This window comes from Nicotiana attenuata, chromosome 11 (genome assembly GCF_001879085.1).
Source record: "Nicotiana attenuata strain UT chromosome 11, NIATTr2, whole genome shotgun sequence".
Classification (NCBI taxonomy): Eukaryota; Viridiplantae; Streptophyta; class Magnoliopsida; order Solanales; family Solanaceae; genus Nicotiana; species Nicotiana attenuata.
In genome coordinates this window covers 1,797,168-1,821,599 of record NC_031999.1, presented here as the reverse complement: position 1 = coordinate 1,821,599, position 24,432 = coordinate 1,797,168, and the positions used below count along the sequence as shown (strand labels likewise).

The window sequence follows — 24,432 nt, the reverse complement described above, 5'->3', positions numbered from 1 at the left end:
GCTCAATCCTATCTGCAATCTAGAATTCCCACTTTCGAGTTCAACTCTAGATTCGTAGATAGTATTCAATTGGTGATCAAACAATTAAATAATTAAGCACAAGATTGAATAAATAAACCAATATGATAAATCAAGAAAGCAAAATCAATATCCGAATAACAATAGTCATGAAAGAACCACAACCCTAGAATGTAAAGTTTAGCTCCACATATACATGGTAGCCAAACAACAGATCATACAAAGAAACATAAAAATTACTAAGTTTGGTGGAAGAAAGATGGAACTTGATGAATTCTGAACTCCACGGCGGCTCTGTGATTGTGTTTTTCTCTAAAAAACGTCCTCCTCTCCCAAAATAGGTTTAAGACCCCTTTTATACGAGTTGAGACCATGTAGGACCGAAATAACCTTATACCGGGCGAAATAGGATCGAGCGTCCAGGGTAGCGCCTAGCGCTGGCGCTAAATCTAGTAACGTTGTTGCCACTTAGTTTCTTCTTTCTTTACATCTTTGCATATTTCCATCAATGCATCATAATGATACAATCATTAGGCCCACTACATAGTAATACCATTTTGATCTATTTAGGTAAATTCCGCAAGCAATTCACAACGAGCTCTCACTACTTCAGTGAATATATTTTCTGCACCAACTTAGTGTACTTTTCTGCGCCTCTTACCCTTTTCCTTTCAAATCACTTTCCGTTGGCTCCTACATATAACAACACTAAAATTTAGTTTAATATATTGCAATTACACATTAGAACCAACAACAATAGAGTAAGATGTGAAGCAATTCATATATAAAAATACATATTTATGGCCGAACATCATGGAGGCACCTATTCTTTACAAAACAGATGATTTTTTTAATTTCAAAACATCTCTCCTTTCTTCGGCCGTTCTGAAAAATATATAAAAGTGGACCTCTTTCTTTATGCAAGATTGCTTTGAGCCGAGGATTTATCGAAAACAGCTTTTTCACCTGCACAAAGTAGGGGTAAGACTGCATACTTTGTACCTATATATATATATATATATTACTACTATTTAGAAATGGGAGTTGAGAAGGACGAACAATGGCAAACCTGTAATTTTAATATTTATTTGGGGCAAATTAGTAACTAAAATTACACCTATCATGTACATATGTTTTCTTCGTTCATATCGATTGATTTTAGAATACACTTCTGAGCTCTATTTTCTCTCTCACACAGACGTCTTTTTGTTTCCTTCCCTTCTCTGCTTATAGCCTTCGTGACTCACTAACTGGTCATAGTTTTCAAATTTCTCTGCTTTGGTTCGAGATTGTCTTGTGTGGTTGGATTCTTGAGTTGCGGTAAGTTTTTTCCTTATTCTTTATTCGCACTCTCCCTATTCCCTGCTTGCCCTACTAGATTGAAACTGTATTGAACAAAAGTTTTTTTTTTCTTGTGTGCTTGGAATATATGCATTTATATACCTCTTTGACTCTTCTTTGTTTACTTGACTTTCTTCAATTCATCAAATAAATTTTTTTTAATTAATGCATTTTGATTTTATTATTTTTCATGTTTCATGTTTTTGTTATTTTTTTTGGGTTTCCTATTTTTACAATGCATGTCATTTCCAGTTTGATTTTTGGTAGTTCCGGCAGCCCTAAGCATTTCTGGGTGATCGTGATTGGCTCTTTTCTAGGTTAACAATTTATTTTATGTTACTTTTGCTAAGTTTCGTTGTGAGTTCTGCAATTCAATTTCTATTCAAGGTTTGGACGAACTATTTTGCCGTAATTTTAACTTAATTCTAAGTAGTTTTTGTTATTACCCGTAATTAACATATTGAGATTCAAAATGCTTCTGTTTCCTGAATTATATTATTATTTTAATTAGTTGAGTTAAGATTGAGGTGCAATTAATGGATTAATGTTCTCTGTTTTTTGTGTGCGTGTTGACTTGGTTGATTGATGGTTGCAGGTAAAGGGAATATTTTTGGCTTAGACGTGAGATCAGATTATATGAAACATTAAATTTGACTCCTGGCTGAAGAACTCACAAGAATGTGAAATTTATTTTAATTTGAGACAATCGTTGCTATTGATAGGACTCATTAGACCCTCTTTGTTTTGAAAGTTTGAAGCTTAGACAATTTGTGACAGTTGTCGTCCTTTAAGACAATCCCTCGAACAGTGGTGATTGAAGCTCGGGAGCAATGAATCTTGAACTCTATTGAACACATGTCTATCTGCTTCAGGCTATGTTCATGTATATGTGAAACATATAAAATAAGTTTTTCGTATTGGATGTTTAAAATGCTAGCCTTTTGTTTTAATTAGCTTTATGGTTTCTGTTGATCTTGAATGAAACTGGTGTTCATATTTTGAGGTGAGATTTTGTATATCTCTAACTTTACCTAGAGTTTACCTTTTTATAATTTGGGTTCTTCTCTTACTACACCTATGAACTGCTTACCCTGCACTGTATATTGTCTTTTCTCTTTAATTTTTTATTGGTTATTTATTTGAAAAAGGCCTAAATTTGTAGTATTTCTAATTGCTACTCGCTTTCTCTGAGCGTACTTCAATTGATTTCCATAAGCTGAAAGTATATTATTTGTGTTGTCGTAAATATGACATACTTTGAGGACATTGCTAATTCCCAAGAAGATATCAGCTGATGATGTAAGAAGTGGGAGTATAGGCAAACAAACATCATCCTTTTTTTTTGTGCCTGTCTCTGCATTGTTTCTTAACTCCAACTTTTCTTGATTCACAGAGTATAAAATTTGCTAACTCCATATTAATAATTGGAGGAGGGCCAACAAGTGTGGAGTTAGCTGCTGAAATTGCTGTTGATTTTCCTGATAAGAAAGTGACACTGGTGCACAAGGGATCAAGATTGTTAGAATTCGTCGGAGAAAGTGCCAGCAGCAAGACTCTGAATTGGCTTACTTCAAAGAAAGTTGAAATCATCTTAGGTCAATCTGTCGATTTGAACTCTACGTCTGATGGTGTTAATCGAACATCGGGTAAAGAAAACACAGTTGCTGATTGCCATTTTATTTGTATTGGAACACAAATTGGTTCAACATGACTAAACGAAATAATTTTGAATGACAGTTTGGACAGTCATGGCAGGCTAATGGTTGATTCAAATTTAAGGGTCAAAGGTTACTACAATATTTTGGCATTCGAGATATAGCTGTGTTCCAGTAAGTAATTCAATCTTTTCTCAACCTCTTAAATATTTCTTAGTTTGCAATATAATATTGTATATGAAGCAAATCTTTTGTGTCATACCATTTCTTTTCCTAAAGATATCATATGATTGTGATGGCACAATTTGCCAATTTAGAAGTTAGGCAGAGAGTAAATAACCTAAAAGGTAGGTTGTAGCAATAGTAGCTACATATGCTTCCTGAATCCTTGTAAAGTACTCCTTGGTTGTAAGATAGTAATCAACCATGATACCAAGTAATGGCTCTGAGACAACTGCGTGCATACCTTTCAGAAAGATGATATTAATTATTTGATATAAATGAAGTAGGGGAAGTGTCTAATTCCTCATCCAACTCATCGGAATGAGCAGCATCAGCACTAGAAAGACGAGATCCATATGCGGAGGGTACCTAGGCCTCCATCTGTAGTATGAAATTCGCTGCTACAGTTATCTGGTGAGTTTTATTCTCCCCTTATTTTATATTTTTTGGCCTTAGTTTTTCCCAAGTTGTTTTACACATATATGGATTTCTTCAGGTAGTAATTTGATTTTCGTCCTCTTTCTTCATGCCCATCAATAGATTAAATGGAATTTCAATTGCAAAGGCATGATTGTGCAGCTTCAAAAAATGCTAATGATTAGGGAAACTTTGTGATATATATTGCTTTTGCTCCTAGGAAGTTGGTTTAGGAAGGGGGTAACAATGTCCGTTCTACTGGTTCTACGGACTCTGTTTGGCACTTTGAACTGTTTACTTTATCTTTCCAAACATGTTGTATTTTGAATCTCATCAAACATCACCTCAATCCACTCTTGACTCACTTAGCTGGTGTTATGCCTCTACAATTTTGTGACTCAAACTTTGGTGGCTTAAGACATTTAAACAAAGAGAAATAGTAGCATGATAAAATATTTTGGTTGAATGTGACAACAATTCAGTTTCACTAATCGGGGCATAGGTGAATGGGCAGTGTGCACAAAATATCTCGCATTCACGTAGGGTCCGGGGAAGGGCCGCACCCAAGGAGTGTGATGTAGACACCCTAACCCAATTGGGGCATTGGTGAATGAAATGGTTCAAATGATCTTTCTAATTAGTTGGCCCTCTTATCTTCTTCCCTTTGCGGTACAGAAATCGGGTAGTCTAAATTTATAATAACAGTATTACAAATCAGAATAACTTAAATTAGGACCAATAAGGAGAAGTTCATGACCTTTTCAATTTTCTCTGATAATAGTTTGGTTGATTTTAGTTGTTATGTGGTTAAGAGTAGTAACTCTACTTGATAAAGGCCTAAATTTATGTTTCTAATTGCTACTCGCTTTCTCTGATAATAACTTGGTTGATTTTAATTGTTCGGTGGTTAAGAATGGTAATTCCAAACGTTACACTTTTCGCATAGTTAAGATTAGTATGACATTGGCATTGCAACCGTGTAATTGAGTCGTCAGGTTTAAAGATATATGTAGTCGACAGGTTTTTTCTTTCTTAATTCTCAATAAGTGTCTTAATTTGTACTCTAATTTGCCTTCTTTGGTTAAACTTTCTGAGTGAATTTTTTTGGATAGTTAGGCTGCCTTTGAAAAATAATAGAGTATTGATTCGTTCTTGCTCCATATACTGCCATGTTTTGGACATAAATCGACCACGCTTTACCCAGGAAGAAATATGATAACTATGCTGTACTATTGTTAAACCAGTGACTTTTCTTCTTTCACTTTGGTCAAATTTGTTTGTTTGGCTAAACAAGATGGGTGAAGAATGCTTAATCGGGAATGTATCTTGAAAAAATTAACGTAGTAGAGAAAGGACAAAGCACATGAAATTCATTGATCTTTGTAGATATTTACATCTATTTGGGTTTGACATTTTATCTTCATTTGGGTTAAGAAGAGGAACTTTTCTTCTGAGTAGAAAATGGTTGTAATTCAATGATATCTTTCTAGGGTAAGGACCAAAATATTATAGAAAATGTTGGTATTTCAATGGCCTCCAATAATGCATTGTTCCAGGTAAAATTTCAGATTTCGATGTGTTCTTACTCAAAAGATAGTCTTTATCCTTATTATCTTTTTTGAATTTTACATTTACTCGGCATGTAATCAACAAGTTATGATTCCACAAAATACTATGTCGAGGTGATGCCATATTTAAAAACTATACTGGCGAATGTAAGTGATAAATCTTATAAATCATGAGTTGAAGAAGTTCACCTACCAGACACAAGTTATTCAACGTACATGTGTTAACATATTTATTAATTTTCCTTTTTGTTCTTTTACATTGTCTCCTACAGCTTCTCAACAAGCAATTACATCTTTTGGTGTTTGAGCCTGCTTTGAAACCTTGCAGGTTCCTCCATCTCAAGAGAAAATGTTCAACTATTTTCATCCTCCACTGGAATTGCATCAACTTTAGAGAGTGAATATGTTTAGTTTGTAAACTCTCTAAGTTTTATTATTATAACTTAAATAATTGTACATAAAATATGTGTTGTATATGTTGCTATGATACAATCAGTAACAATTATGATATTATAAAGTTATCATATGTTGTTCACAATCTTTCACTATATACTTCACAAATTAATCATGTTGGGCCCGTGCATAGCACGGGCTTACCTTACTAGTATATGTATATATGTATGTACGTACACTCAAAATAGCATTACAATCCTTACCTCAATACTAGACATTGACCCTTGGTCAAACTATCTTTTACCTGGGACGTTGTGGTTAAAAAATTTCTATGAAATTGGAAAAATTCACAAATCTAATTTCTATATGCTATCATTGTAGTTGTGATCAGGGATGGCAAGCTGTGCAGGTGCAGGGCGGGTTCTATCTTAACCTGCAAAATCTCAACCCGCCCCGCCCCGCCCCACATAGCTCTTTTAACTTGTATCCATCCGCCTCGCACGACACCCGTGTTCACCCGCCACGCCCCACAAATTTTTTTCTTCTTTTCAATTTGTCTTATTTTTATTTTTGCTCATCAATTATAAGCATACAAAAGTTAAACAGTAACCATTTAAATTTAGATTCTTTAACATTAACCATACAAATTCAGCTCTAACCAGAGATATTAACAACAAATAAAACTTAATTAGATTCTTTCTTTTGTTTTTATTTGTTTGTCAATTTGCATTTAGGGTATTTGATGAAATCCCATTGCTGTTTGAATTCTGATTAGTACTCATCTACCAAGTGATAGAACTATCACAATATAACGAACAATCGTAATCTCCAACTATCTTGTGTTTACTTATTAATTTAATACTAACTTGGAAACGGTCACTTCCTTTGGCAAATTTTGTTTCTTTTCAAAAGTTATGAAATTTTTTACTCTGGTTTTAATAAGTACTGTATTTATTATGGGAAAGATGAAAGAATTTTTGACATACCTACGTTATTAGCGTTACACTAGAACAATATTTGTGTCGGACACTATGTAAAAGTCTTTGACCATCCTTTTCACTCTAGCTTGTTTTCATTCTCTCTAGCTAGCTCTCTACTTGCATACCTAGCTAACCCCCACACCTGCACCCGCAAGAAATTAAATTTCTTTTATTTTAACCCGCCTTGCACCCGCATATGTACAAACCCGCCCCGCCATGCATATGTCTAAACCCGCACTGCACCTGCACTGCCCCATTGCCCTCCTTAGTTGTGATCGCATAACTTATGCTTATGATCGCGATAAAACACTATTGGCCCTAGGGTAGCGCAAAGGTGTGATTGCAAAGCCAATCTTGCGATTACTGCCCCTTCAATCGCAGCTCATATCCAACGATTGTAGGAAAAAGTCCTTGTTCCACTAGCCTACTCTCTATTGCTATCACACCGCAAGCTTGTGATTGCAACCTGCACTAGATTATATTTTTTCGAATTGAACAATTTTCAAAATGCGGCATAAACCCTGGAAACTCTACCCAAAAAAGGTGAAGAGAAGTCAATGTATTTTCTCCTTTCATGCTTGGAGGGCCAACAAAGAGGCAGAAGCAAGCCGAAGAACGGAAGAAGTATTGGGGAGAGGTGATTAGGCAAGATATGGCGTTGCTCTAGCTTACCGAGGACATGGCCATGGATAGGAAGGTGTGGAAGTTGCGTATAAAGGTAAAATGAGTGTTGTCCTTGTTTGTAACGGTAGCTTTGATACACCTCTGAGTGTCTTTCGTGTATTTTCGTATTTCTAGACTTCTGTTACTACTTGTTGTTGTCTTTGTTTCGCTTTTCTAATTGTATTACTTAGTGTTAGTTTTGTATTTTAGCTTCGGTTGTCTGATTGGTTTGCTTGTTATTGCCCCTCCCCTTTTTCCTTCCTCAGTCGAGGGTCTACCGGAAACAGCCTCTCTGCCTTTTAAAGGCAGTGGTAAGGTCTGCGTACATTCAACCCTCCCTATACCCCACTATACTAGGTATGTTGTTGTTGTTGTTGTTGTAAGCACCTAGTCAACAAACATTCTCCTATCTGAACGACAGCTAGTCAACAGACATTCTCCTATATGAACTCGGTAGGTGTATTGGTCAAAATTTGGACTGGACTTAATAACTACAAATGGACGTGGTCGAGGATTAAGCCGACCACGGCACAATGGCGAGGAGTCGTCTTAAGAAGGATTAGTGCCGAGGTCAAGTAAAGAGTGTACGGAAATAACGGTAGAATAAGTTTAGAATAGAAAGAAGGAATATTCCGTTGGATAATTCTTTCAGTTGTACTTTTTAGGGTTTCTTAGGAATATCCCTTATAAATAGGAAGAGATAAAGAACAAAAAGGGGATCTCCACTTTTGGGATAAGAACACATTGTAAAGGTTGACTACAGAGAATATACAAAGCTTGTCTTGTCCACTGATTCCATTATTCTACACATATCTTTTACTCACAAGATCCAAAGATCTCTTGTCTACCTTCATTTTATATTGTCCCCACGTTGTTGTGAGGAAGGAGAATCATACAAGTCATCTAACATTTGGGTGACAAGTTCCTTCTTATTACATTTATTGCCATTATCTATATTCATTGCAAGCTTTCTTTATTGCATTCATTGACAACCACTGAGCACTCTTAATTGGCATTCAATATTATCGGACACGGTTCTACATCGTTAATGCTTTAAGTCTTCATATCTAGCAGTTATTAAATTTAACTAGGATCAACCCCTATTTTCTTATTAATTCATTTTATGAAAAGATTTAACACTTTCTTGGTAAAACAATTTGGCGCCGTCTATGGGGACTTTCTAGTTAAAATTTTAGTTTCTTCTAGATAAAAAAAAACGATAGAAACCATCTTTTTCTCGTTTGCACGAACTAACAATGGCAGGAAAGGGGGATGAAAGGCTGAAATCAATAGTGGACGTCACTACCAACCTCTTGAACACCATCGACGAGGTTGACAAAGAAGACGAGGAGAATGTGACGTCTAGCGCAACACCCAGGCGGAGTGACTCACCTCCCCCTCATGGAAGTGTAACCGCTTCACGCGAAAGGGGAGCCTCCACGTCCACGACTGAGAAGCGCCACCAGCAGTGAAAAAACTACTGGAGACGTGGTTGACAAGTACTCTAAACAACATACTCGACAAACCCGTTCAAGGGGCGAGTAGAAGCGCCGCACGAGCGGATACCACAGCAACCGCCAACGAGCAACCCGCTCCCGCTCCTCTCCCAATAGGTAACACTCATGCTGCTATTGATGCAGGTAATGACGCACTTGCGGCCATTCTAAAGAAAATGGAAGAGATGGAGAACGAGCAGGAAACTTCTCGTACCTCTCCAGGTTACCCGACCTATGGGTCCTATACACCGATGGCGCTTCCAACGCGTCGGGATCTGGACTGGGACTCGTACTCGAGGTCCCAACAGGCGAAGTCATCTGCCAGTCCATACAGTGACCCGATATGACTAACAATGAGGCCGAGTACGAGGCCGTAATTACAGGATTAAAGCTAGCTCTCAAGTATAGAGCACGACGAGTCGTCCTCCGATGCGACTCACAACTCATTGTCAACCAAGTCACAGGGACTTTCCAAATCAAAGAGCAGAGGCTACAAAAGTACCAGGCAGAAATTCATAAACTACTGCCAGAAATTCGACGAATGTCAACTCGACTAGATACCTCGAGCACAAAACATCGAGGCAGATGGCCTCGCCAAGTTAGCAGTAGCCACCAAAAACATAAGAAGAAAAGAAAACGTGGTTACCCTCCTCCACTCGTCAATAGACCAACTTGAAGTACACTATGTAAATTTAACTTGGGACTGGCACAACCGTATTATAACATATTTTCAGGAGGGAATACTCCCATCAAACAAAAAAGAATCCAAAAAGCTTCGAATGCAGGCGGCCAAATACAACATCATAAACCACGACCTATACAAAAGAACGTTTGGCGGTCCTTTGGCGAAAGGCCTATGGCCAAACCAAACAAGAAGCATCCTCGAGGAAGTACACGAAGGCCACTGCAGTGCCCATATCGGCAACCGAGCCCTCGTCGGATGCCTCATACGAGCAGGCTATTATTGGCCCACCATGAAGAAGGAAGCCGCCGACTTCGTCAAAAAGTGCGAGCAGTGCCAGAAATATGCTTCTATGATAAGGGCGAGCACCTCCACTCGATCACATCGCCATGGCCATTCATCAAATGGGGAATGGACATCGTGGGACCACTCTCAGCGGGACGAGGTAATGTGCATTTCCTTTTGGTTTTAACTGACTACTTTTCTAAATGGGTAGAAGCAGGTGCATTCGCCCAAATGCACGAACATGAAGTTATCACATTCATATGGAGGAACATCAAATGCCGCATTGGCATCCCCAAAGAAATCGGCTGTGATAACGGACCCCAGTTCACCGGAAAAAAGATCGCCAAATTCTTCGAGAAATGGCACATCAGGCGAATACTCTCCACGCCATATCACTCCTGCAGGCAACGGTCAAGCCGAATCCTCAAACAAAACAATACTAAACATCATGAAGAAGAAACTCGAAGACGCCAAGGGATTATGGCCAGAACTACTACCAGAAGTGCTATGGGCATACCAGTCGAGGTCGGGGAACCAAGTTTGAGATACTCCAACGAGATCGGACCAAGCAGCGACGAGAACAGAAAGCAAGACCTCAACGAAGTGGAAGATCGAAGAGACATGGCTCACATAAGAATGATAGCCCAAAAATAGCGAGCAGAACAGTATTACAACAAAAAGGCCAGAGTAAGACCACTCAAAGTCGGGGACTATGTACTCAAGGCCAAAACACAGGCGAGCAAGTCCCAAGAGAAGGTAAACTAGGAACCAATTGGGATGGGCCATACAAAATCATGGCAGCAGCAAACAAAGGATCATTCCAACTAGAAACAATGGAGGGAAAGTTACTACAAAATAATTGGAATGTCGCCCACCTCAAATACTTCAACTTCTGAGGACGGACGCCTTCCAAGTCATACTCTTTTTCCCTCACCCGGGTTTTATCCCAATTAGGTTTTATCGGGGAGGTTTTTAATGAGGCGACAAAGGAGAAGTCTCGAAGTTCAAGTATAATTCATTGTGTAACGACCCGACCGGTCATTTTGAGCTTTTGCATTTCGCTCGCCAGTTCTCGGGCATGACTAGCCCCGTGTGATGTATTATGACTCATGTAAATCGTCGGTTTTGGTTTTCAGAATAATCGAAATAAATTTGGAAGAACAGTTACCAGTTTGAAGCTTAAAATTTGAAAGGTTGACCAAGTTTTGACTTGTTAGTATATAACCTTGGATTGGAATTTTTATGATTTGGTTAGCTCCATTAGGTGATTTGGGTCTTAGGATCGTGATCGGAATGTGTTTTGGAGGTCCGGAGTAGATTTAGGCTTGAATTGGCGAAATTGGAATTTTGGCGATTTCCGGTTGATAGTTGAGATTTTGATATAGGGGTCGGAATGGAATTCCGGAAGTTGGAGTAGGTCCGTTGTGTCATTTGTGACGTGTGTGCAGAATTTCAGGTCATTCGGACGAGGTTTGATAGACTTTTTGATCGAATTTGGAATTCGAAAGTTTTGGAATTCTTAGGCTTGAATCCGAGGGTGATTCGATGTTTTGATGTTGTTTTGAGCATTCCGAAGGTTGGAACAAGTTTGAATGATGTTATGGGATGTGTTGGCATGTTTGGTTGAGGTCCCGAGGGCCTCGGGTGAGTTTCGGGGTGGTTTCGGACCATTTATTGGCCATTTCTAGTCGCTAGTTTTTGGCTTCAGGGGTGTACAATGCGTTAGCATAGATCTGGCCGCGTTAGCATAGAGAAAATTTGGAAAAAATAGAGTTGTTCTATGCGATTGCCTAAGTCTTCCCGCGATCGCATAGAGTAAAATTTCTGCTGCACTGACCCGACTTTGGAAGCTTATATCTCACAATCTATAAGGAATTTGAAGATGATCCAAAAAAGAAAGTTGTAGCCCTTGATGTCTAATTTTCAGATAGTTAAACCAATTGTAATTTGGAGTTTTGTACAAAAAGTTATGACCATTATACTAGAGGCTGTCCGGAAGAGTTGGAGAAGGCTGTTGAAAAAAATTGGTCTACGCGATCGCGCAGGAATGGCCGCGATCGCATAGGGTAAAAGAAGGGATGGAAAATTTTGTGCTTCGTTATCGCATTAGTTTGTCCGCGATAGCATAGGGTAAATGCCTTGGCAGATTATAAAGTACTCTATTTCGAGGATTTCGATCATTTTTGTATTTTTGGAGCTATGGAGCTCGGATTGAGGCGATTTTTGAAGGGATTTTCAGAGGATTGATTGGGGTAAGTGTTCTTCACTCAAATTTGGTTAAATCCCATAATTATGTCTTGATTCATATCATTTAATTCGGGAATTTGGGGTGAAAATTGAGAAAATGGAAGAAGGTTTGGAGAGTTGATTTTGGGGATTTGGATGGCCATTTGATGTCGGATTTTAGTGAATTTGATATGGGTAGACTCGTGAGTGAATGGGTTTTCCAGTTTTGTGATTTTTATCGGATTCCGAGACGTGGGCCCGGGGGCTGGGTTTGAGCAATTTCGGGATTTTTGAGTTAATTTGATTATTTTCGCTTGGGCTTTGTTCCTTTAGCGTATATAGATGATAATATACTGATTTTGGTTAGATTTGGAGCATTTGGAGGCCGATTAGAGAGGAAAAGGCATCGCGGGCTAGAGTTTGGACCGATTTGAGGTAAGTAATGATTGTAAATATTGTCCTGAGGGTATGAAACCTCGGATTTCACATCGTTGTGCTATTTTGAGGTGACGCACACGCTAGGCGACGAGCGTGGGGTCGTGTACCATTGGGGATTGTGACCTAGTCCGCCCCGTACGACTATTAAGTCGCGTATTTACTTGGAAACTATTTGATATTGTTATATTTTGGAAAGTATTATTGTGTTTGGGGCTAAATGCCGTGTCTGGGCCTTGTGCCAATTGTTTGGACCCTTAGGGGCTTTTATTACTGATTTCCTCACTATTTTTGGTTGGATATTTACACTCAGTCTTTCTATGTTCTTACTGTTTTCATAACTCGATTTGATTCACTCATCTTGATTTCAAAAATGATATTTTTAGCCGAGTACTTGTTTTACTGGCAACCCGAGGGGCTTGAGTGAGTTTTGATTGAGTGAGGCCGAGGGCCAGTGTTGTGAGGATGTTATGGGATTGGGCTGCACGCCGCAGCATGTGGTACTTATTTGTGATATATGAGAGGCCGAGGGCCTGGTTTATTATGCCACGAGGTGGCTTGTGATTGATATGAGGCCGAGAGCCTGTTTGATTATGCCACGAGATGGCTTGTTATGCGCTTGGGCCGTAAGGGGCCCCTCCCGGAGTCTGTACACCCCCAGTGGGCGCGGGTACCCAGTGTGTGTGATGTGTTGTAGCCCGAAGGGCTGTTGTTGTTTCATATTGAAGCCCGAGGGGCTGTTGTTGATTTATGTTGCCCGAGGGGCGGTTCTTGATTCATGTTATGCCCGAGGGGCTGATTACGAGTGATTGTGAGATAGCCCGAGGGGCTGGTTCTGTGGATATTATGCCCGAGGGGCGGTTTATGGTACATGTTTTGCCCGAGGGGCTGTTTACGTTTCTATCATTTTTACTCATTGTTTTATCACTCGTTTGAAACTATTGAAAGTTGTTTTAAAAAGGAATTTTTACTGAAACTGAGCTTGATTTACGAAGTAAATGATTTCTGTATTTGCTGTAGCGTTATGACGTGGCTTACGTGTTTTCTTACTGCTAAGCTTTCATTTACTTTTATTACTTACTGAGTTGGCGTACTCACATTACTCTCTGCACCTTGTGTGCAGATTCAGGTATTTCTGAACCCGGTAGTGGGTGTTGATTGCTCAGTGGCAGAGTCATTGGAGTTAGCAAGGTAGCTGCCCGACGTTTGCAGCACTGTTTTTCTCCCTCTTGTCTTCCTTAGACTGTATTTAGTACATTTTAGATTCTTAGTTGTGTTCAGACCTTAGTAGATGCTCGTGACTTGTGACACCCCGATGTCGGGCTTGTGTATTTATTCCGCACTATTCATTAGACTTACATCATGAGATTGTTGATTAATAAATGGTATTTTGTTGATTAATAAATGGTATAAAAATGACTTTTATTGAATGATGGTTAATTTTGGAGTTGTGTCGACTGGCCTAGTTTCACAATATGCGCCATCACGACCGGGTCGGTTTTAGGGTCGTGACAAGTTGGTATCAGAGCCTAGGTTACATAGGTCTCACGAGTCATGAGCAGGTTTAGTAGAGTCTCACGGATCGGTACAGAGACGTCTGTATTTATCCTCAGGAGGCTGCAGAACCTTTAGGAGATCCCACATTCTTGAACTCTTATCGTGCGACATTGATTCAACTTGAAATGTAACTCTTTGAACTCCTTCCACGCGTTCGTATGTGCACATGAGCGCTCGGTATCAACTGTGCATTGACGGCTTGTGATCCCCTGATCGAGGGGCGAGATATGATTTCTGTGCAATGATGTTGGGCCAGTCTGGAGGACTTGAGGCCGGGTTTCGCCTGTAGCTTGAGCACTGAGGTGCTGATTGTGTGAGCATGTGCTTTTGATTATGTTCGGTAGTGTCCCTATTAGTGGAACTGATGACTGGATGACTATGTGATGAGTATGATGTGACTGCGAGATGTGTTGAAATGATTTGAATGAGACGAGAAGGGCCTGCTTGGGGGTAGTAAGAACTATCCAGTGCTTGATTTCCATCGTGATTTGATGTATGGCCCGAGTTGTGGGCGTGATTGAAGGACCTTTTCATGTTGCCTCATTGAGAAGCGAAGTAGATTTCACGTTATGATATGAGTTCAGACTCAGGAAGATTAAATGACTGCGTAATGTTTTTGACGGTGGAAGGGTATAAAGAGATGTTAGTTTGAGGCGAAGCAGGTGGGTTATCTCCTGCGGAGTGTTCTGAAGTTTGTGTGATCCTTATGTTGTTGTTGGAAGATCTCCTTTACCAGTAAAATATATGTGATGCTATTTAAATTTGGGGTTGCTTAAGAGAGTGGGCCTGATTGTTCGAGGGTGAACTCGAGATTTGCAGAAGATTTGAAGTACTAGATGGTCTGTGTTGCACGAGCTTATGAAGTATTGAGTTTAATCTTACTATGGTAATATGGCAGTAATTGAGTAAATGCATTAAGAGTTATTGTGTGTTTTGATCCATGGCTTTGAGCCAAGTGGGGGAGTCTGCTATTGATTAGTTGATTGCACGGTTATATGCTATGTTGGTTCCAGTTTGAGGCGTACTGGTGAATCAGTTATGGCTTACGGAGGTTGAGACCGAGGATGGCTCGAGTAAAGGAAATCTCAATAAAGGTTATGTTATGCTTTATGGGTGTATGAGAATCGTGGAACGACTTGACTTGCTATCGGTAAAGGATGTGCGGTGCATAGATCATGAAGTTGCCTGGTTGCGTTAAGGTGAGGTTACACTCTGCGGTGTTGGAATGCTACTGGAGCACAGGTAGTCTGGTCTGTTTATCGGTCTAATTGCAGTTTGAGTAGAGTGGATGACTCTTGAGAATTGTTCTAATGGATTCAAGATTTTTACATGTAATAATTTGAGATTTTCGAGTTGTATATTTGGCTAGAAACTGAGGTTTGCAATGGAGGGTGTCAAGACTCATGGTATTTCTATATCATTATGGGATCTTATATTTCAGTATCATGAAGGTAAAGGTAATGGCTTTGGATTCGCTGGAAGTCCCTTCAGGGTAGATATTTTAAATGTGGTGCTTTTGGGAATAGTTAAGAGAGTATTCAGTGGCTTATGAGCCTTAGACGGTGTGGTTTTATGCTTGGGTCTCGTGTGGTGAGTCTTGGTTGAGGAATTGTGGTGTTATAGATAGAAGGAGTATCAAGTTAAAGGTAAGTCAGGAGGAAACTTGGATAGATGGGATAGCTTGGTAGTAGGCCGGATCGGCATGGTAAGGATATGACTAGTTCTTTGGGTGCTTACGAGGTAATGAGTTTCTATAGGTGTTTCGCGGCAATGCTCTTAGGTTGTGTTTTAGTGACCTGCGTAGCTTGGTTGAGTTAGAAGGATTCAGCCCTGACGGTTTAGTTTTGTGCAAATGGAATTCGTAGAATTCTTGATGGTTTCTACTACGGCGAGAGAGGTATATTTCCTACTGGCGTGAGGAGCATGTGATGAATAGTGATTTTCTTCTAGATGGGATCAAATGGAAAGTTCTCGGCTAGTTGAGTACGTAGTTGCTTGTAGCTTGGAATTGATATGAGGTTCTCATGGTTATCCTAGGATGGTATGGCATATGTGGTATGTTTTGTAGGATTGAGATTTGTATGTGTAAGGTCACGGTTCAGTTCTGAAAGGAAGGTCACAAATTCTTAGGCAGCATGGACAATTTCAGATGACTAGATAGATGAGATCACTGATTGGTGTGGCTGAAGAGGGTATACATTTTAGAAAGGGCGAGGTGTTTGAGTTGAGAATAATTTATTAGTATTGCGGCACTCTCTTGTTTGATCGACTGCTGATATTCGAGTTGCTTGGTGGCACAGAAGAATTTTAGAAGTACCCCTCGTGGGATGATCGAGTATTAGGGATGTGTTGATTCGATTGTTATTGAGGTTATTAGTGATCTGGGGAAATCTATGAGTTATCTTTCCGTGTTGTGAGGCGTTAGGATTTGTTGGTTATAGGCACATGTGGTGCGATTTTATTGGGGCCTCTCAGTGGAATTCGAGTGGGAAGAGTATTGGGTATTGCTCGGCGGATGGCGTATCGGTTGTGTCCTTTCGGGTTTGTGTGATGTTATGTCAATTGCTTCTCCGTGGTTATGATGATTTGCTTTTGGTTCTAGATATCAAATTGCGCGTGGTTGTCGATTTGAGCATAGTGACTTGAGGTGTTTCATGTGGACCAGTGTTTGGATGAGGTCGCGTATTGGAGCAAAGTTATGTGGAGGTATGGTCCTTCGCGTCAGATTCGTGTGTTTTGGTTCTACGACGTGTGATGGGTTCTCAGCATTGTGTTGAGGTGGTACTGGTGAGCTTGCGGTACAGCTCTCTCATTTGAGTAATTTTTCATGATTTGAGTACGTTTGGACTGTTGCTTATTGTGTGCGGATTGCACGAGTTGTGGCTTTTGATGGTATTGATGTGTCATGTCGCCAGAGTAGTTGTGTTGGATTAGATGAGATCGTTGGGATCTAGAATGAATACAAACATATTCGATTTCAGCATGTTGGAAGGATAATATCGATGTTCGGCTTAGAAATTTGCTATGGTCCTTGCCAAAGGAGAAGTGGCTTCATGAATGGTTGATCTGAGGAATGGTTATGACTTTCTATGTGTTTCATTTATCATTTGCAGTATACGGAAGTATTGGAATGAGGCTTTATTTGATAAGAGGTTTATTATCGATATTCGGTTGTTCAGAGCAACTGTTGTGATTATAAGTTATCGCTACGAGAGTTTGAGCTATGTGGTATATCATGTAATTGCATCTGAGGCTGCAGGTATGGTTTGTTACAGCTTGTTCAGACTTATTCAAAGTATAGATGTAAGATTTTGATCTTATAGATGATTTCAGAAGTGGAAATGTGGTTCTAAGGTTTATGGGCTAGGTTGGATTCAGTTACATTGTGTTATCGGACCTATGTGAGATAGGGTGACGTGGGATCACCCCCGGGTATGTGCATGGAAGGGTTACACATCGATTTGATGGTTTTCGGAACAACTCTGGGCACGTTCGAGGATGAACATATGTTTAAGTGGGGGAGGATGTAACGACCCGACCGGTCATTTTGAGCTTTTGCATTTTGCTCGCCAGTTCTCGAGCATGTCTAGCCCCGTGTGATGTATTATGGCTTATGTAAATCGTCGGTTTTGGTTTTCAGAATAATCAAAATAAATTTGGAAGAACAGTTATGAAGCTTAAAATTTGAAAGGTTGACCAAGTTTTGACTTGTTATTATATGACCTCGGATTGAAATTTTTATGATTTGGTTAGCTCCGTTAGGTGATTTGGGACTTAGGAGCGTGATCGGAATGTGCTTTGGAGGTCTGGAGTAGATTTAGGCTTGAATTGGCGAAATTGGAATTTTGGCGATTTTCGGTTGATAGGTGAGATTTGGATATAGGGGTTAGAATGGAATTCCGGAAGTTGAAGTAGGTCTGTTGTGTCATTTGTGACGTGTGTGCAAAATTTCAGGTCATTCGGACGAGGTTTGATAGACTTTTTGATCGAATTTGGAATTCGGAAGTTTTGGAATTCTTAGGCTTGAATCCGAGGGTGATTCGATGTTTTGATGTTGTTTTGAGTGTTCTGAAGGTTGGAACAAGTTTGAATGATGTTATGGGATGTGTTGGCATGTTTGGTTGAGGTCCCGAGGGCCTCAGGTGAGTGTCGGGGTAGTTTTGGACCATTTCTAGGCCATTTCAAGTTGTTGGTTTTTGGCTTCAGGGGTGTACAGTGCGTTAGCATAGATCTGGCCGCGTTAGCATAGAGAAAATTTGGAAAAATGGAGTTGTTCTATGCGATTGCCTAAGCCTTCCCGCGATCGCATAGAGTAAGATTTCTGCTGCACTGACCTAACTTTGGAAGCTTATATCTCACAATCTATAAGGAATTTGAAGATGATCCAAAAAGAAATTTATACCTTGATGTCTAGTTTTCAGAAAGTTAAACCAATTGTAATTTGGAGTTCTGTACAAAAGGTTATGACCATTATACTAGAGGCTGTCCGGAAGAGTTGGAGAAGACTGTTGGAAAAATTTGGTCTACGCGATCGCGGAGGAATGGCCGCGATCGCATAGGGTAAAAGAAGGGCGGTATGATTTTGTGCTTCGTTATCGCATTAGCTTGTCCGCGATAGCATAGGGTAAATGCCTGGGCAGATTATAAAGTACTCTATTTCGAGGATTTCGGTCATTTTTGCATTTTTTGAGCTATGGAGCTTGGATTGAGGCGATTTTTGAAGGGATTTTCAGAGGATTGATTGGGGTAAGTGTTCTTCACTCAAATTTGGTTAAATCCCATAATTATGTCTTGATTCTTATCATTTAATTCGGGAATTTGGGGTGAAAATATAGAACATGGAAGAAGGTTTGGAGAGTTGATTTTGGGGATTTGGATGGCCATTTGATGTCTTATTTTGGTGAATTTGATATGGGTAGACTCGTGAGTGAATGGGTTTTCCAGTTTTGTGATTTTTATCGGATTCCGAGACGCGGGCTCGGGGGCCGGGTTTGAGCCAATTTCGGGATTTTTGAGTTAATTTGATTATTTTCGCTTGGGCTTTGTTCCTTTAGCGTATATAGATGATAATATACCAATTTTGGTTAGATTTGGAGCATTTGGAGGCCGATTAGAGAGGCAAAGGCATCGCGAGCTAGAGTTTGGACCGATTTGAGGTATGTAATGATTGTAAATATTGTCCTGAGGGTATGAAACCCCGGATTTCACATCGTAGTACTATTTTGAGGTGATGCACACGCTAGGTGACTAGCGTGGGGTCGTGCACCGTTGGGGATTGTGACCTAGTCCGTCCCGTACTACTATTAAGTCGCGTATTTACTTGGAAACTATTTGTTATTGTTATATTTTGGAAAGTATTATTGTGTTTGGGGCTAAATGCCGTGTCTGGGCCTTGTGCCGATTGTTTGGACCCTTAAGGGATTTTATTACTGATTTCCTCACTGTTTTTGGTTTGATATTTACACTCAGTCTTGCTATGTTCTTACTGTTTTCATAACTCAGTTTTATTCACTCCTCTTGATTTCGAATATGATATTTTTAGCCGAGTACTTGTTTTACTGGCAGCCCGAGGGGCTTGATTGAGTTTTGATTGAGTGAGGCCGAGGGCCAGTGTTGTGAGGATGTTATGGGATTGGGCTGCACGCCGCAGCATGTGGTACTGATTTGTGATATATGAGAGGCCGAGGGCCTGGTTTATTATGCCACGAGGTGGCTTGTGATTGATATGAGGCCGAGAGCCTGTTTGATTATGCCACGAGATGGCTTGTTATTGCGCTTGGGCCGTAAGGGGCCCCTCCCGGAGTCTGTACACCCCTAGTGGGCGCGGGTACCCAGTGTGTGTGATGTGTTGTAGCCCGAAGGGCTGTTGTTGTTTCATATTGAAGCCCGAGGGGCTGTTGTTGATTCATGTTGCCCGAGGGGCGGTTCTTGATTCATGTTATACCCGAGGGGCTGATTACGAGTGATTGTGAGATAGCCCGAGGTGCTGGTTCTGTGGATATTATGCCCGAGGGGCGGTTTATGGTACATGTTTTGCTCGAGAGGCTGTTTACGTTTCTATCATTTTTACTCATTGTTTTATCACTCGTTTGAAACTATTGAAAGTTGTTTTAAAAAGGAATTTTTACTGAAACTGAGCTTGATTTACGAAGTAAATGATTTCTGTACTGTTTTTTTTGAAATGTACTGTATTTGCTGTAGCGTTATGACGTGGCTTACGTGTTTTCTTACTGCTCAGCTTTTATTTACTTTTATTACTTACTGAGTTGGCGTACTCACATTACTCCCTACACCTTGTGTGCAGATTCAGGTATATCTGAACCCGGTAGTGGGTGTTGATTGCTCAGTGGCAGAGTCATTGGAGTTAGCAAGGTAGCTGCCCGACGTTCGCATCACTGCTTTTCTCCCTCTTGTCTTCCTTAGACTGTATTTAGTACATTTTAGATTCTTAGTTGTGTTCAGACCTTAGTAGATGCCCGTGACTTGTGACACCCCGATGTCGGGCTTGTGTATTTATTCCGCACTATTCATTTAGACTTACATCATGAGATTGTTGATTAATAAATGATATTTTGTTGATTAATAAATGGTATAAAGATGACTTTTATTGAATAATGGTTAATTCGGGAGTTGTGTCGGCTGGCCTAGTTTCACGATAGGCGTCATCACGATCGGGTCGGTTTTAGGGTCGTGACACATTGCCCCGCCTATCAACTACTTCTCCAGGCCAAGCGATGAAGGGACTAGGTAGACTGGAACTTCTCAAATGTATGTATGGAACAAACAGAAACATATAATATTCTCCAATGAATGAAATAAACAAGAAGCATATAGCATTTTTGCACAACTCCACCAAATCATTCTACATCCTACATTCAACCTCGCTCAAATTACTTTACATTCGACCTTGCTCGAATTATTAGACAGTCGACCTCGCTCGAATTTCTTTACATTCGACCTCGCTCGAATTACTTTACATTCGACTCGCTTGAATTATTCGATATTCGACCTCACTCGAATTATTAGACATTCGACCTCGCTCGAATTACGTTACATTCGACTCGCTTGAACTACTTTACATTCGACTCGCTCGAATTACTCGATATTCGACCTCACTCGAATTACTTTACATTCGACTCGATCGAATTACTTTACATTCGAATCGCTTGAATTATTCAATATTCGACCTCACTCGAATTATTAGACATTCAAATTCGCTTGAATTACTTTACATTCGACTCGCTCGAACTACTTTACATTCGACTTGCTCGAATTACTCGATATTCGACCTCGCTCGAATTACTTTACATTCGACGTCGCTGGAATTATTTGATTTTTGACCTCATTCGAATCAATCAAACCTCGATCTCGTTCGAGTTAACTAATATTCGGCCTCAAGTCGATCTATATTCTACTCGCCAAAATCAACAATATATGCAAATGGCCAAAAAATCAGGGACTTCCCCAATAGCAAACGAGACGAAAAAGAGGACGGGAATCCGAAAACACATAACAAAAAGGCAATTGTTCCATTTCAATTGTTGGATTAAAGTACTTTTTACAAAGGGCTCGAGGACGCCCTCACAAAAATAGCAAACCAAAAAAAAAAAAAACTAAGTACAAAAGCTTCACACCACATCATCCCCACCAGCATACTCATCATCATACCAAGGATCAGAGGCAAGCCCACCCATGGCGTCGTCATCATCATCCCCGCCGGGTGTACCAGGGTCGTAACCACAAGCTTCACGAGCTGTACGTGCCTTGACACGGACGCCCTCAAGCTCCGCCTCGGAAACCTTCCCGACAGCCTTCAGAGACTTGTACATGTCAAGTTGAGCCTCGGCATGGACCCACATTTCATACAACTCCCGCGACATATCGGGATCGGCAAAAGTATGAGATGTAGACGGCTGTGCCTACTGTTGTATCTTCTCGGACCTCAGGACGACGACTTGCTCATTTAACTGAGACAACTCCGCCTCCAAACCCATGATCCGCTACTCAAATCTCGCCTCCTAAAGCGCCAACGTTCTCAGTAGCTCGCTCGGACCTGCAAACACGGAGGGCGTCATCTAGGGCTGCCGCCTCAGCCGCAGCGACCGTTCTAATTTTCTCAGTTCGACCTAACTCTTCGATCTTGGCACTCAATTCATCCCTCAAGTCGACGGCCCTTGCCTCCCTCTGCTCGAGTTCAACCGTTGAAGACGCCACCTGCGCCTAGAGGTCAACATTCTCGGTCATCACTCCCTTGATCACCTCGAGATCGTCCTCCTTAGCCTTTAGCGCTCCCTCAAGCACGCTGCACCTGCTGATGGCCCTCAAAAGTTCCTCGTCCCTCTCCCTCAGCTCCTTGTCCTTCTTCTTCAGCTCCTCGTCTTTCTACTTGAGCCCATCACGGAGTGACTGAAACTGGCCATCCTGGCTGAGAAAGTCGACTAGCGTTCGGTGCTTGGAACGATACTCTCTGTACTTGGATGTCATCTTCTTAAAAATGACCGTCTTCTGCTCCTCCCGCCGGTCGTGCTCAATCTCCATAATAAGGGTCTGACATGCAAAAAAAAAAGAGGAGGTCAGTGTAAGCAAGTTATACATACGAAATAAACTTAACCTAACATGAGAAAAGCAAACTTACTCGGAAGGCCATGCAAGATATACCCAATGATAGATCCGCATCTTTCAGCATCTGTAGTGTCTTATTCTCAGAAGCCGCGCACAGGGGAGCAAAGGATAGCACTGCCCGTTCTGAGTTGGCCAAGAGGTCAAAATCTATGGGGATGACTATGTGCCGATCGGGTCCCTCCGTCCATATCTCCACTCGCGTAAACCTCTCCTCAAAAGCCCATACTTCCTCAGGGTCAATGTTAGAACCCGACCCATCGTCTTCCACGAGGATGATTCTGTCCCTTCTGTCCGCTGAATATGAGCCGACTTCGACTACCCGAGCATATTCCCTTCTTTTATAGGTCGCCTCAACCGCTGATGGTCTTTCCTCTATAATGATAGCCGGCGTGGGAGCAGCCTCAACGTTCAGTAAGAGAGCCGCCCTCGCATCCAAACCAATGAGCCTTTCCGACTCAGTATCAGCAGCATCGGCCCTTCCAATCTCCACCCTCCGTCTTTTCCTGGGTACCGCCTCCTCGTCATGAGATAACTCATCAACTAGATGCAAAACGCAGTGATCAGAGGTCTCAGCAGAGGTGGTGGCTGCACGTGGGGCGGAATCACCTGACGGCGAGAGTACGACCCCCCCGTGCGGACTCGGCCTGTACGAACTGCACTCCAGCCGACGCGACAGCCTGGCGAAATGCAGGCACCGGAGCCTTCACCTTTTTGGAAGCTCGCCGACCTAGCACCAAAGGAAGGTCCCATCAAAAAGCGATAGTGAACGGCAATAAGCTGGAAGGTAGAAATAACACTTACTAGACGAAGTCTTGGGTCCAAAGCGCTTGTGGAAGGACGCCCAGTCGCGAATTCCCATGGTGTGGGGTAACACGCGAGCCAACCAATCTTTAATATCGAAGACGAGAGAAGATGCACGCCTCTCAGCTGAGAACAAGGAAGCCGTGAGTGGGTCAAAAATGAAAGAAGAGGAAGAAAAGAGAAAATAATGAACATATGGCAAGATACTTCCGATTATAGTTCCATTGCTCGGGGAACCCGGTTGGATTCGCCACCAGATGCTCGGTCTTGATGAAGAAGTATTTATGCCAGAACCGCCGGTTCGCCTTATCATCCATCCCGGCCACCAACTCTTTGATCCCGCGATGCCGCAGATGTATCAACATGCCTCTATAAAAGCTGGGCGAGAATAGATGCAGCAGATGGCAAATATTGACCTCACAACCGGCCAACTCTGCATACTTCGCCAGCATCAGATAAACTTTGTATAAATAAGGGAGAGTTGTGTCGGGCAGACAATGTAAAAGCGGCAAAACTCTTCCGCTAATGGGGGAAGAGGAAGAGAATAACCAACCAAAAACGGGTAAACGTAGAAGGCACGATATCCAGGCCGGTGAACCTAAACTATGTCGTCTCCTGTCGGAATAATCTCGACGTGAGAAGGAATACGGTATTTGGACCGGAGGTCGGCTATTTGACGCAGCCCCGTTTCAGAAAGCTCTTGAGCAGGAGCGGGAGTAGGTTCCTTTGGGAAGTCATTTCTGACCAAAGGATTCTTCGAAACCACCTCCTCCACGGTGGGGAAACTTTCTTCCTCCTCAGCCATGGATTCCTCACTACCGGGAGGAATGGCCACCGTTAAAGCAGTGGCATCAGTGACTCCGTCATAAATATGAGGGGAATTTTACATGTTTCCATGGTAAAGTATGTACAGCAAAGTCGGAGAAAGAAGATATCAGCAGGGAAAGAAATTAGGGACTCAAACTGAAGAAATTGCAAGAAATTGGAAGTGGAGATCCAAGAAGAAGATAAAAAAAATGATATGCGTGCAACGCGGGGAATGCTGAAAGTTTTGAAAATGAAACCCCTCTC

The 24,432-nt window shown here is 41.2% G+C and overlaps 1 long non-coding RNA gene across 8 annotated transcripts; it reads left to right on the top strand.

The window, feature by feature from the left end:
• LOC109234018 lies at positions 1,157 to 5,756 on the top strand. Of its 8 annotated transcripts, none has more exons than XR_002069115.1 (5): positions 1,157 to 1,338; positions 1,955 to 3,005; positions 3,097 to 3,188; positions 3,521 to 3,650; positions 5,550 to 5,756. It is a non-coding gene; the product is annotated as an uncharacterized LOC109234018 (long non-coding RNA). The 8 variants fall into 8 exon arrangements; XR_002069116.1 differs by having other exon boundaries at positions 1,627 to 3,005; XR_002069120.1 differs by having other exon boundaries at positions 1,162 to 1,338; positions 2,753 to 3,005.